This window comes from Callospermophilus lateralis, chromosome 12, assembly GCF_048772815.1.
Source record: "Callospermophilus lateralis isolate mCalLat2 chromosome 12, mCalLat2.hap1, whole genome shotgun sequence".
NCBI classification, from domain to species: domain Eukaryota; kingdom Metazoa; phylum Chordata; class Mammalia; order Rodentia; family Sciuridae; genus Callospermophilus; species Callospermophilus lateralis.
This window is the reverse complement of record NC_135316.1, coordinates 41,132,640-41,146,581: the sequence shown is the minus strand read 5'-3', so window position 1 is coordinate 41,146,581 and position 13,942 is coordinate 41,132,640.

Below are 13,942 nucleotides of genomic sequence, written 5' to 3'. Positions count from 1 at the left end.
AACCCAGCAACTCTGGAGGCTGAGAGTCACGAAGATCACAAGTTCAATACTTGCCTCAGCAATTTAGTGAGGCCCTAAGCAACTTAGCAAGACCCTGTCTCAAAATTTAAAAGAAGAGCTTGGCGGGGGGGGGGGGGGGGTGTATCTTAGTGATAAAGAGTCCCTAGGTTCGGTTCCTAGTACCAAAAAGAAAAAAAGAGAAGAAAAACCCCAGATATTAAGAAAAATGACACAATATTCCCATTAACTTTAAGATGAGAGGTTTGAAAGAAGTTTTATGCATGCTTTGTGTGTATTGGGGTATATCTCAAATAGCTACAAATTCATTTTTATTTTCCTTTGCTATTTCAAAGGAAAATTTTGGGAAGTATTATATATTAGTTGAGATTTTGCAATTGCAAGTGATAAAAAAAAAACCTCAATTGAAACTGGCATGAGTGAAAAATGGGATTTAAAGGTTCAAGTTGCAGAAATGTCCCAGGGTGGATTTTGGAATAGCTGACTCCTGCATTTAAACAATTGCACATAGTAAGATTTTAATGAGTTTCTATTATCCTTACTTAACAATTTTTTTCATTGTTATTTCTCCAATTCAGATCAATTCATTTTCTCTCCCTCTTTCTTTCTTGATTTTTTTAGAATATGTTTTCACTAAGAAAGTCTCGAAGATCTTAGCAACTCTGATTCCCTGATACCAATTTTTTTCAAGTTTAGCTTGAATCAAACTTTTTCCTAAATGGTCCTGTTTGATCTACTTTTACCATGATAGCACTAACTTTAAAGCACAGGAGAATGTGGAAGAAGCCTTTATCTGACAGCATTGTTTGTTACTGCAGTTTTTATCTAAGAGGCAGGTACAAGTCTCAATATTCAATCAGTAAATTAAGAAGAAGCCAAGAATCCTGCTTTTCTCTTCTTTCTACTCCGTTCTTCATTGAAGGTAAACTTAAAAGGAAAGAAAATAAAAGTAAAAATTTTAAAATAGTTCACTTGAAGAAAGTTGCATATGTTTACACTTTATATTTTGCTAAGCATGCATCCTTGATTATAGAACAAATTTCTCAACACATCTAGTGTCTTATTTATTTTTTATTTATTCCTAAAAATTAGCACAGTAGCTTGCAAATAATGGAAGATCACAGAATTTCAATACATTTTATTTTACAAAAAAATTGTAAATAATATATTCGATCTACATCTACTGAGCTACATCCCTAAGTTAAGACACACATTTCAAAGATAATTTTCTAAACTAATGCTCTCTTAATTGTGTAAAATACAGAACTTAAAATTTGGAATGTAAAAATACAGAATTTTTTTCTGCTTTAAAAACAAAACAAAACAAAACATAGTAAATATTTCCTGCTTGAGAGACCCTGCAGCTTTGTAACTACACAAATCTGTCATAGTGCCAAATGACCATCAGAATACATAGGTGTTTCTGTCTTCCAGTAGAATGCTCTTTACAAAAACAGGCCAAATTTAACCAACCAACCACAGTAGTTTGCTGCCCCCAGTTCTAAAAAGAGAATAAGGGAAACATCTTTTTTAGGTGATAAACCATTCAGGTTGCCAGGGTCTGAAGGGTTTCATGGGATCAGAAATGCAGGGTAGAAAGGACAGTCCTTGTTGGGTGTGGTCACCCTACTTTCCTAGATTCTAACATCATTCAACTCATTCATTCACTCACTCAGTAATCCACGTTGTAATGAGAACCAACTAACATTAAACCAACATCAAAATTTCACATTAAGAAAAAGCACTTAGATGTTCTGCCATTACCTGACAATCATATAAATGGCAATTCTGAAAGCAACTGTAACAGGAATTATTTTACTTTATTAATATTTTTTTAAAATTTGGACATACTTTAAAATGAACATACTGCAGTATCAACATGAGACAAGAGGATAGGATATTACTCAAAGGAAAAATCACACAATGTAACAATATAAACTTTTTTGAACTTACATCATATAGAAGTTCTTCTTCACTAGTGTTTCACCAACACGTTTTATTCGAGCAATAAATGATTTCTTCCTGTAATAAAAATCCCAAATTAGACTTCTTTATAGGCCAGAAATCTGAAGAGGTTGCCAAATGTGCTTAGGAAAATCCCAGTGACTTCATGATTCATCATTTGTATTGAAAATTAGAAGGTGGGAAATTGAAGGGAGAAAAAAAATCACTAATAAGGATTAGAAACAAATGATTCATTTCTTAAATTTTTTTCAGAGAAGCAAATTATAGCCAAATTATAGGTCTAACAAACCCTAATTAAGGCATAAGAGGAATTATGGGGGATTGAGAGGTGAAGAAGGCCATGTTTCAACTTAAATATCAATTTCATTTAGCATCATTAAAATTAGCCCTTTCCTGCTACAAATTCTTTTAGTTTCTGAAGTCACTATTTAATGAAAAAGGAAATGGAATGTTAGAACCTACACATACAAATTAAGTGGGATTAAACATGGGATGGAACTTTTATAAAATTTAAAATAACATTCAGAATCAAAGGTGGATAATATTTTTACCTGGAAATTGGGAGAGAGGCTTCCTGTCCAATGGTCAGGAGAACAAGAAGTACACACATTTCTCTTGGCAATTTGAGTGCTTCGAGAGACTCTCTGAAACTGTCATCGCTCTGAGCAGTGTTTCTCTTAGGATAGTTTTGAGACTTGGAGTAGAGAATGACACTAATTTTCAATTTGAGCATTACATAGCAAACCATAGTAAAAAGAGTTGGTGTTTACTGGAATATCTTAACAATGAAATGAATGATTTTAAAATAAATGGTTAGCTGATTATCATTCCAAAGTGTCATTTTTCTTACTGCTTTGACTTTTGTTGCATATTTTATTAAAATGGCCAGGGAGAACCATACTTCAATAATTCAAGAATTACCAAAAAAAAAAAAAAAAACCAGCAACAACAAAAATACCTTAAAACTATAGAGCATTTTTATTTTATATCATTATTGTACATGTTGGATAGATGCTGTATATGGAACAGGATGCTTTGGGTACACATTAAATCAGGGCGAGAGAGTCAGGCTTTTTTTTTTTCTTTAGAATTTTAATTGTATTCATTTGCAATCCAGTGGAGGAAGTAAACAGCATACTGGTAACATTCATCAGTGAGAATAGGGTTAAAATTGATTTCAACAGAGTCTGGCTTTGTGAACCTAATCTAATGAGGCCTGCAGAGTTAATACTTTCTCCCATTTTCTCAGTAATAACAGTTCATTCAAAGACTTTATAATCATTTTATTAGACATCCTTGTCAGAAGACTAGTAACTGTGGAAAAATGGAAGTATAAAAATGTAAGTTTGTGCAGTTACTACATTCCCCTTGTCTGTTTGGAGAACATTCAAAAGCAACAAGGAGAAAGGGGAATGAAAATTTACAAATTCCATTTTCAACAAAAGTGGGCGATGGCTAAAATCCCTGGAGCCCTAAATGGGTGTAAGAGCTACTAGTGGCAAAGCAGACTGGGCTCCAGAGGAGAGAAGAAGTCAGGGAGGAAGAAGCCCAAAGAAACGGCAAAGTGGACTTTAGCAGGGGCAGAAGGCCAACCTCTACAGAGAGCAGAAAGAGCAAAATTCAACTTCCAGAAGTGAGGGGAAGAGTCTGTTAAATTTCCATCCTCTTTTGCAACATAGGATTGAGACACTCTGGCACCAGAAGCAACCCTGGACCTGGGTTCATTTTGAGACATGGGAGAAAGAAATCTACATAAAATACCACACACCTCAAAGACATATGTACAAACAAACACGCAGTTTTTCTAGTGCAACTGGGCTCAAGATAGTTTTGTATCCTCCCATCTTACCTATACCCACAGGTTGGGGAAAACCAAAAAGCAAAAGTCCCATTTGTCTGTAGCACAGCCCCAGATCCTCCTCCACACCTGAAACTCCTGTAATATGGTCCAGAAAAATGTACCTTTTCAATGATGAATTGAAACAGAAAAATAAGAACGGGTCTACAAAGGGATAGTTCCAAAGTAACAATAACAATAATAATATTAATAATAATTTAAAATAAACAGCAAAGAATATGCAACATGGAGACAGCAACGCATCATCATTAATACAATGGAGTTTGAAAGCAGACAGCTTTAAAAATCTCTGGAGTAGCCAGGTACCGGGGTGCACACCTATAATTCCAGTGGCTCAGAAAGCTGAGGCAGGAGAATCACAAGTTCAAAGCTAGCCTCAGCAATTTAATAAGGCCTTAAGCAACTTAGCAAGACTCTAAATAGAATATAAAAAAGAATGGGAATGTGGTTCAGTGGTTGAGTGCCCCTGGGTTCGATCTCCAGTACCAAAAAATCAATCTATGAATCAATCTCTGGAGTAAATAAATTTCCATCTTTGTGCATCAGTTTTCTCAGTTTCATAAACAAAGTTCAAGCTAATACTGGAGGGAGTTATTAGAATGATTAAATAAACTAATTGTAAAACTCTTAGAATCATTCCAAATACCCAGTAAGTTCTATATAAATATTAATTTTTAAAAATGATACCATGAAACACATGTATATTGTGACTAATCACATTAGGTTGATTTTTAAAAATGTGTTAATGGTGAAAGATCAGTCTATCTAGCAAGACTACAAAGCAGAAATATAACAATAATTAAAGTAAATAATGGAGAAAGTGAAGCTAGGATTACTTAAAGGGTTCAGAAAGTATACGAATAATTAAAGTGACAAAATTAAATTAAATTAAGGAGCAACTATTTTAACTAATTGGAGATAAAATAATGTCTACAGAAGACAAGTGAAAGAAATACAACACAGACATTGGGGTTCTTTAATTACATCATAAAACTAAAAATAATGCCACAGAACAAATATTTCCAAACATAATGGAAAATAAATTTTCTGCATAGAAAATGATTTGAATTTACTGTTTGAAAACATGCACTATGTACTGGGGAACATTCACTCACTAGACCAACAGTGAGACAAATCTTTATTTATTAATAAACTGAAGATAAAGCCTTTCTTGAATAGCTGGCTAAAAGATCAGGTAGGTTACTTATGAGAGGTAGGGGGAAATAAGGCTGGCAACAGATTTCTCTCTGACATCATTCAATATAAGAACAAACCCCAAAAGAAACTTGTAGGGGGAAAAAAGCACAACCCAGCTAAACTGGTATTTGAGTATAAAGGTCAACAAACTATATTTATCATGTAACAATGAGGTAATATTTCATGTACGAAATTTGCTAGAGGACCTAAGAGAACCACAATAAAAGGATTGGTTGTGGTGTACAATTGACTATATTTACATGCACAACTAAGAATAAAACAAATGTAGAAATTAGGGTGGTGATACAGAGGTAAATTGTGTGTGTGCGTGCGTGCGTGCATGTGTGTGTGTGTGTGTGTGTGTGTGTGTGTGTGTGTGTGTCTAGGTTGAAAGGAAAGAGAAAGGCAGTAGAATGTAAAGAATGCTGACTTCTCATCTATATTGACCAGGAATCAAGGAATATTGGTTAAGATTAATAAGCCAAGTAATAGCAATGAAATCCTATTAAATAAACAAAATCAAACCTTAAAAAAAATCAATGTAATTGATTAAAATTAGGTAGTAGAAGCTAGGTGTTGTGGCACATGCCTGTAATACCAGCCGCTTGGAAGACTGAGGCAGGAGGATCATGAGTTCGAAACCAGCCTTAGCAACTTAGTGAGGCCCTGAGCAACTCAGTGAGACCTTTTCTCTAAATAAAATATAAAAAAGAGCTGGGTGTGGCTCAGTGGTTCAGTGTCCCTGGGTTTAATCCCTGGTACCAAAATAAATAAATAGATAAATATAGGTAGTAGAGGAAAAAGGAAAGAAAGAGGAAACCATGTGATCAGGAGACAGAAGGAGAAGGGGCCAGGGTCTCAATATCACCTTTGAGGGCATGCTCCAGTGACCAAACTTCCTTTTACTTTGTACCACTTCTTAAAAGTTACACCACCTCCAAATAGTGCTACAGTCCAGAAGACCAAGCCTTTGACACATGGACCTTTGAGGGGACAATCCAGATATAGACTATAGCAGTTTTTAAGTTGACAAATAGGATTTGTATATATTTACAGTATATGTGTACATTACAAAATGATCAAATCAAACTACTTAACATACATATGACCTTACAGTATTACCTTAAAACTTCATATGTTTTTGTGATAACATTTAAAATCTGCTCTCTTAGCAGTTTTCAAGTATATATTATATTTAATTAACTAAAGTCACCATACTTTACAACAGATCTCCTCCTGTCCAGCTGAAAATGTGTGTCCTTTGACTAACATTGCTTCAGTTCCCCTAATTCCCAACCTCTAATCATCACCATTCTACTCTTGTGTTCTATTAGTCTGATTTTCATAGATTCCACAAATAAGTGAGGTCATGTGGTGTCTTTGTGTGCCTCCAGAGGTTTCATGGCTGTGCTACCACTAGTCTGTTTTTACATTCTAACCTTATGCAAAGGAATGTCCCTTGTCTTCTTTACTAGGAGGTTTACTCCTTGGAGCACAAGGACTAAATCTCATTCTTCAATGACCAACCAATCTAGTGCAATGCCTATGAATGTATTAGGTATTAAAAATGACTGAATAGACATGTGGCTTTGCCTAAACTACTAGAGCACATACCTGATGTTTATCTGAATGAACATTTTAAAATATACTACTTAATATATCTCTATTTTTTACATTTTAAAATATACTACTTAATATATCTCTGTATACTGAGACTGAAATTGTCAAGCATTTGTTAAGAGTTTCTATTTTATTCAGGTTTCTTATTTTATTTCCCCCCATATTAACTACTATAAATCATAAACTGACAAAGATGCTTGCTTTTGTGGAGGAGAAAGAATTGAGTAAATTGTTAGCAAGTTAGACAAAGATAGGTAGAAATGGAAGGATTTCAGGGCTCTGAATTGGGGGGAGCTGAGGCCAGAGAAAGGATGCACTGAACAGAGTAAGGGCTCACGAGAGTGAGGTGCAGTTGGTATCAGGCAGAAGGCTGGGTTGAACTATCACCAAATCCTCTCTCCTGTCTTGCTAACCAATTACCTATGACCAACTTCCACTGACCTATAACATCATTGAAATCCTTTGTGACTCAAACAGCTCTAACACAATCACCACTGAAGAATTTTACCAGAAACAGATAATAGTTTACAAGACATTTAAAAGATCATATTACCACAAGTAATATGGTATTTCTCAAGTAGTACCATAGAAATAGTTATTAAAAGAAAAACCAAATATGCAGAATAATTCCAGGAATCACTGAGATTGAAGGAAAGATGTAAGCTAAGCCCTGAACTGAAGTACATCATTTATTCAACCTCATTCTTTGATCTTGAAACCCAAATCCTATGTGCACTAAGATATTCCAGGAATATTTTAACCACAAATTCAAAAATGTTTTGTTAATATGATCTCATTATAGTTCATAAAGCCTTTTGTGGGAAGGAGCAAGAGTTTTGGCTTTCTTACAGTTCTGGAAATACCAGTGAAAAGTCAAGTTATAACAGATTGGGGTCCTATTACTCTAATAGTAGTTGACCACTCTAGAACTTTCTGTCAAACAGATAAAAACGTTTCTCTCAGCATCACCAATAGACTAGACCATTTGGAAAGATAGAAACTCAGACAACAAAGACAAAATATTTAATCTTGAAAGTAGAGTTGACCATGCAGAGAAGATGATAAAAAACCATGAATAGAACATCCAAGAATTATGGGATAACATGAAAAGACAAAATTTAAGAGTTATCAGAATAGACAAAGGAGCAGATATACAAACCAAAGGAATGCACAATCTTTTAAATAATATAATAGCAGAAAATTTCCCAAACCAAAAGGATGGAATGGAAAATCAAATCTAAGAGGTTTACAGGACCCCAAATATACAAAATTACAGCAGACTCACACAAAGACACATTATAATGAGAATAACTAACACAGAGAATAAAGATAAAATCTTAAAGGCCATGAGAGAAAAAAACTCAAATTACATCTAGAGGGAAACCAATTCGGATCTCAACAAATTTGTCAACCCACACCCTCAAAGATAGGAGGTCCTGGGATAATATATTTCAAGCTCTGAAAGAAAATGGATACCAATCAAGAATTTTATATCTAGCAAAACTAAGTTTCAAATTTGAAGATGAAATTAAAACCTTCCAAGATAAACAAAAATTAAAAAGAAATTCACAACTAGAAAGCCTATACTATAGAACATTCTCAACAAAATATTCCATGAGGATGAAGTGAAAAAAAAAGTAAAAACTACCCAAGGGAGGATCTGAAGGAATATTCAACCAAAGGAGAAAAAAAAAAAAAAGTCAAATTAAAAACCAGATAAGTCAAAATGACAGGGAATACAAATCATATCTCAATAATAATCTTGAATGTTAATGGCCTAAACTCATCAATCAAAAGACAGACTGGAAGATTGGATTAAAAAGCAAGACCCAACAGTATGCTGTCTTCAAGAGACTCACCTCACAGGCAAAGACATTGACAGGCTGAAGGTGAAAGGATGGGAAAAACATATCACTTATAAGGATTGCATAAATAAGCAGGGATTTCCATCCTTATCTCAGATAAATAGACTTTAAGCCAAAGTTAATCAGAGACAAAAAAGGACATTTCGCACTTCTTAAGGGAAGTATATATCAGCAGGACATAGCAATTATAAATATTTATGCCCCAAACAATGGACTGTCTACACACATCAAACAAACCCTTCTCAATTTCAAGAATCAAATAGATCACAACACAATAATACTGGGTCACTTTCACACACCTCTCTCACTACTGGACAGATCTTCCAAACAAAAACTAAATAAAGAAACTATACAACTAAATAATACAATCAAGAATTTAGACTTGGGCTGGGGATGTGGCTCAAGCGGTATCGTGCTCGCCTGCCATGCGTGCGGCCCGGGTTCAATCCTCAGCACCACATACAAACAAAGATGTTGTGTCCACTGAAAAATAAAAAAAAAAAAAATTAAAATTCTTAAAAAAAAAGAATTTAGACTTAGCAGACATATATAGAATATTTCATCCCTTCACAAATGAATATACTTTTTTTTCAGCAGCATATACTCCTTCTCTTAAATAGACCATATGTTATCCCACAAAGCAACTCTTAGTAAATACAAAACAAACAAACAAACAAAAACAGAGATAATACCTTGCATTCTATCAGATCACAATGGAATGAAATTAGAAATCAATGATAAAGTAAAAAATAGAAGCTACGCTAACAAATGGAGACTAAACAATACATTATTGAATGATGAGTGGATAGTAGAAGAAATTAAGGATGAAATAAAAAAATTCTTAGAGGTAAATGACAACACTGATACAACATACCAAAATCTCTGGGACACCATGAAGGCAGTTCTAAGAGGAAAGTTTATTACACTGAGTGCATACATTAAAAGACTAAAAAGTCAACAAATAAATGACCTAACATTACATCTCAAAGCCCTAGAAAAAGAAGAACAAATCAACACCAAAGCAGTAGAAGACAAGAAATAAATAAAATCAGAGCTGAAATCAATGAAATCAAAACAAAAGAAACAACTGAAAAAAATTAACAAAACAAAAAGTGGGTTCTTGGAAAAAATAAATAAAATAGATAAACTCCTGGCTATGCCAACAAAGAGAAAAAGAGAGAAAAATCAAATTACTAAAATTCAAGATGAAGAAGGAAATATCACAACAGATATATCTGAAATACAGAAGATAATTAGAAACTATTTTAAAAATTTATACTCCAAAAAATAGAAAATATAGAATACATCAACAAATTTCTAGAGACATATGACCTACCCAAACTGAATAAGGTCATATACAATTTAAACAGATCAATTTCAAGTAATGAAATAGAAAATGCTCTCAAAAGCCTACCATCCAAGAAAAGCTCAGATGGATTCTCAGCTGAGTTCTACAAGACTTTCAAAGAAAAAATTAACACCAATACTCCTCAAAGTATTCCATGAAATAGAAAATAAGGGAACCATTCCAAATTCATTCTAGGAGGGTAATATCACCCTGATATCAAAACCAAACAAAGACACATCAGGGAAAGAAAACATCAGACCAATATCCCTGATGAACATAGATGCAAAAATTCTCACTAAAATTCATACAAAACATATTTAAAAGATAGTACACCATGATCATCCCAGGAATTCGAGGTTGACTCAACAAATGGAAATCAATAAACATAATTCATCATATTAATAGACTTAAAAACAAGAATCATATGATGATCTCAATACATGCAGAAAAAGCATTTGACAAAATACAGAACACCTTCATGTTCAAAACACTAAAAAAACTAGGGATAATGGAAACCTACTTCAACATTGTAAAAGCTATATATGCTAAAACCAAGGCCAGCAAGGAGAAAAATAGAAAGCATTGCCTCTAAAAACTGGAACAAGGTAAAGATGTCCTCTTTCATCACTTTTGTTCAACATCATTCTTGAAACTCTAGCCAAAGCAATTAGACAGAAGAAAGAAATTAAAGGAATAAAAATAGGTAAAGAAGATCTCAAACTGTCACTGTTTGTAGATGACATGATTCTATACCTAGAAGATCCAAAAAATTCCACCAGAAAACTAGAATAAATAAATGAATTCAGCAAAGTAGCAGGATATAAAATCAACACCCATAAATTAAGTGCATTCCTATACCTCTTTGATGAATCTACTGAAAGAGAAATTAGGAAAACCCCATTAATAATAGCTTCAAGTAAAATAAAATACCTGGGAATCAACCTAACAAAAGAGGTAAAAGACCTCCACAATGAAAACTACAGAACTCTAAAGAAAGAAATTGAAGAAAATTCAAAAGATGGAAAGATCTCCCATGCTCCTGGGTAGGCAGAATTAATATTGTCAAAATGGCCATACTACCAAAAGCATTATACAGATTTAATGTAATTCCTATTAAAATTCCACTGACATTCTTCATAGAAATAGAAAAAGTAATCATGAAATTTATTTCACAAAATCAGAGACCCAGAATAGCTAAAGCAATCCTTAGTAAGAAAAGTGAATTAGGAGGCATCATAATACCAGAACTTAAACTATACTATAGAGCTTTAGTAACAAAAATGGCATGGTATTGGCACCAAAATAGATTTGTAGATCAAAGGTACAGAATAGAGGACCCAGAGACAAACCCACATAAATACAGTTATCTCATAGTAGACAAAGATGCCAAAAATATTTTCTGGAGAAAAGATAGCCTATTCAACAAACTGTGCTGGCAAAACTGGAAATTCATATGTAGCAAAGTGAAATTAATCCTCTACCTCTCACCCTGTGCAAAAATAAACTAAAGTGGGTCAAAAACTTAGGCACTAGAACAGAGACCTGTGCCTAATAGAAGAAAAAGTAGGCCCAAATCTTCACCATGTCGGCCTAGGATCTGGCTTCCTTAACAAGACCCCTCAAGTGCAAGAAGTAAAATCAAGGATCAATAAATGGGATGGATTCAAATTAAAATGCTTTTTCTAAGAAAAGAAAACAATCAATAATATGAGAAAAGAGCCTACAGATTGGGAGAAAAATCTTTACTACATGTACCTCCAATAAAGCATTAATCTTTAGGATATATAAAGAACTCAAAAAACTTAGCACCAAAAAAAGCAAATAACCCAATCAATAAATGGGTAAGGAACTGAATAGACACTTCACAGAAGAAGAAATACAATTGATCAACAAATATATGAAAAAAGTGCTGAACATCTCCGACAATTAAAGAAATGCAAATCCAAAATTACACTAAGATTTTATCTCACTCTAGTCAGAATGGCAATCATCAAGAATACAGGCAATAATAAATGTTGGCGAGGATGTGGGGGAAAAGGCATACATTGCTGGTGGGACTGCAGATTGGTGCAACCACTCTGTAAAGCAGTATGGAAATTCCTCAGAAAACTTGGAATGGAATCACCATTTGACCCAGTTCTCCCACTTCTCGGTTTATACTCAAAGGATTTAAAATCAGCATACTTCAATAATGCAGCCATGTCAATGTTTATAGCAGCTTAATTCACATTAGCTAAACTCTGGAACCAACCTAGGTGTCTTTCAATAGATGAATGGATGAAGAAAATGTGATATATATATATATATATATATAAGATTCAATATAATATTACTTAGCTTTATAGAAGAATGAAATTATGGCATTTGGCAGTAAATGGATAGAGTTGGAGAATATCATGCTAAGTGAAATAAGTCAATCCCAAAAAACCAAAGGCTGAATGTTTTCTCTAATATGCAGATACTAATTCACAATAAGGGGGACAGGGCACTAGAGAAAAATAGAGTTACCTTAGATTAGGTAGAGCAAAGTGAAGGGAGGGGAGGAGAGAGGATGTGGGAATATGAAGGACAGTAGTATGAAACAGACATTATTACTTTATGTATATATGTGACTGTATGAGCAATGTGATTCTACAACATGTACACTCAGAAAAATGAGAAATTATACCCCATCTATATATGATATATCAAAGTGCATAAATGCATTCGACTGTCATGTATAACTACTTAAAACAAAAAAAAATTAAAATTTTCTGTCCAGGAAGCATGCTTACTTTTCTTAGATTAGGATAGGGTTTGATGAATACACAGCATTGCAAACTCTGGTTTGTGTTTAGAGTAATTCTCTGAACTTTCTATTGCCTTGGCCAGAAAAGAAAGCTAGTAAGAATAGAGACCTAACATTAATAAAAAAAAAAAAAAAAAAAAGAGAGAGAGAAAAGAAAAGAAAAGAAAAAACTATAACTATTCTTCAAGGCCATGTCAATGCCAAACCACCTCTTCCATAAAACTTTGCTACATTCCCTTAATTATGTATGGCTCACCCTTCCTCACATTCTCTATAGCATTTAGCTTTAATGGACTTATGGTGACTTACTTGAATATTTAGTTGCTTATATTATGCACATTTTAAATCCTATCTCAAAGGAGATATGCTTGATATATTTTCATATCTCTTTTATATGTGTGTACATATCTGTACCCACCTTTGTAGTGCTTAGAATATTTTTATAGAGTACATCCAAATGTATCATAATTATATTATAAAATAATCATTACAAACTTTGATCCATGAATTATGAAATAATTCCCCATTATGTTAATTCATAATAATTTATTCCTTTAAAGGAATTGAAAATTTAAAGTATAAAGTAACTTTATTATTTTATGTATTCATTTGGCAGGTTTTAATAATCACTTATTATATGCCAGGAAGTAGGGATACAGCAGACTATAAGAATTTAAAAGTTTCTTTGATAGTTGTTTTTTGTTTGTTTGGGTTTTTTTTTGTTGTTGTTGTTGAAAAATTAGGACTGAAAAGGCAGTCAGTTGCTATTCAAAGGGACAAATCCTTTCCTTATTCAAATTTATGAATCAATAGTTTAGTTAAGTGTATACCCATTCATTAGACTGATGACTTAAACTATGCTAGGTAGAAAACAAAAAAAAAATCTAATTATTTTAACCACTGTGAGGTAAAAACTTTTGGTAGGGAATGAACAACTTAACAATAGCATTATAAATGATTCCTAGGCAGGAAAAAAAAAAACCATGAAAGACAAACTATAAAAAATGTTAGTCCATGTTTAAATCTTTTTAATTAAGGAAATAACAAATTTCTTGAAAACTCTTCCTAGGCATCTTTCATTCATACCTCATGGCCAAAAATGGAACCTGGGGCCACCTGGAGTTGTAAGTAGGTCTGGGAGGTTAAGGAAATTTTACTAAGCATGTCTTCATCCTAAATAAAATTGGTTTTGTGTGTGTTTGTCAAACGCAGAAAGGGAGTATGCTAGGTAAGGTACAGGTTAAGGACTATAATAAATAGCTATAGATGTTTAAATGTTTAGA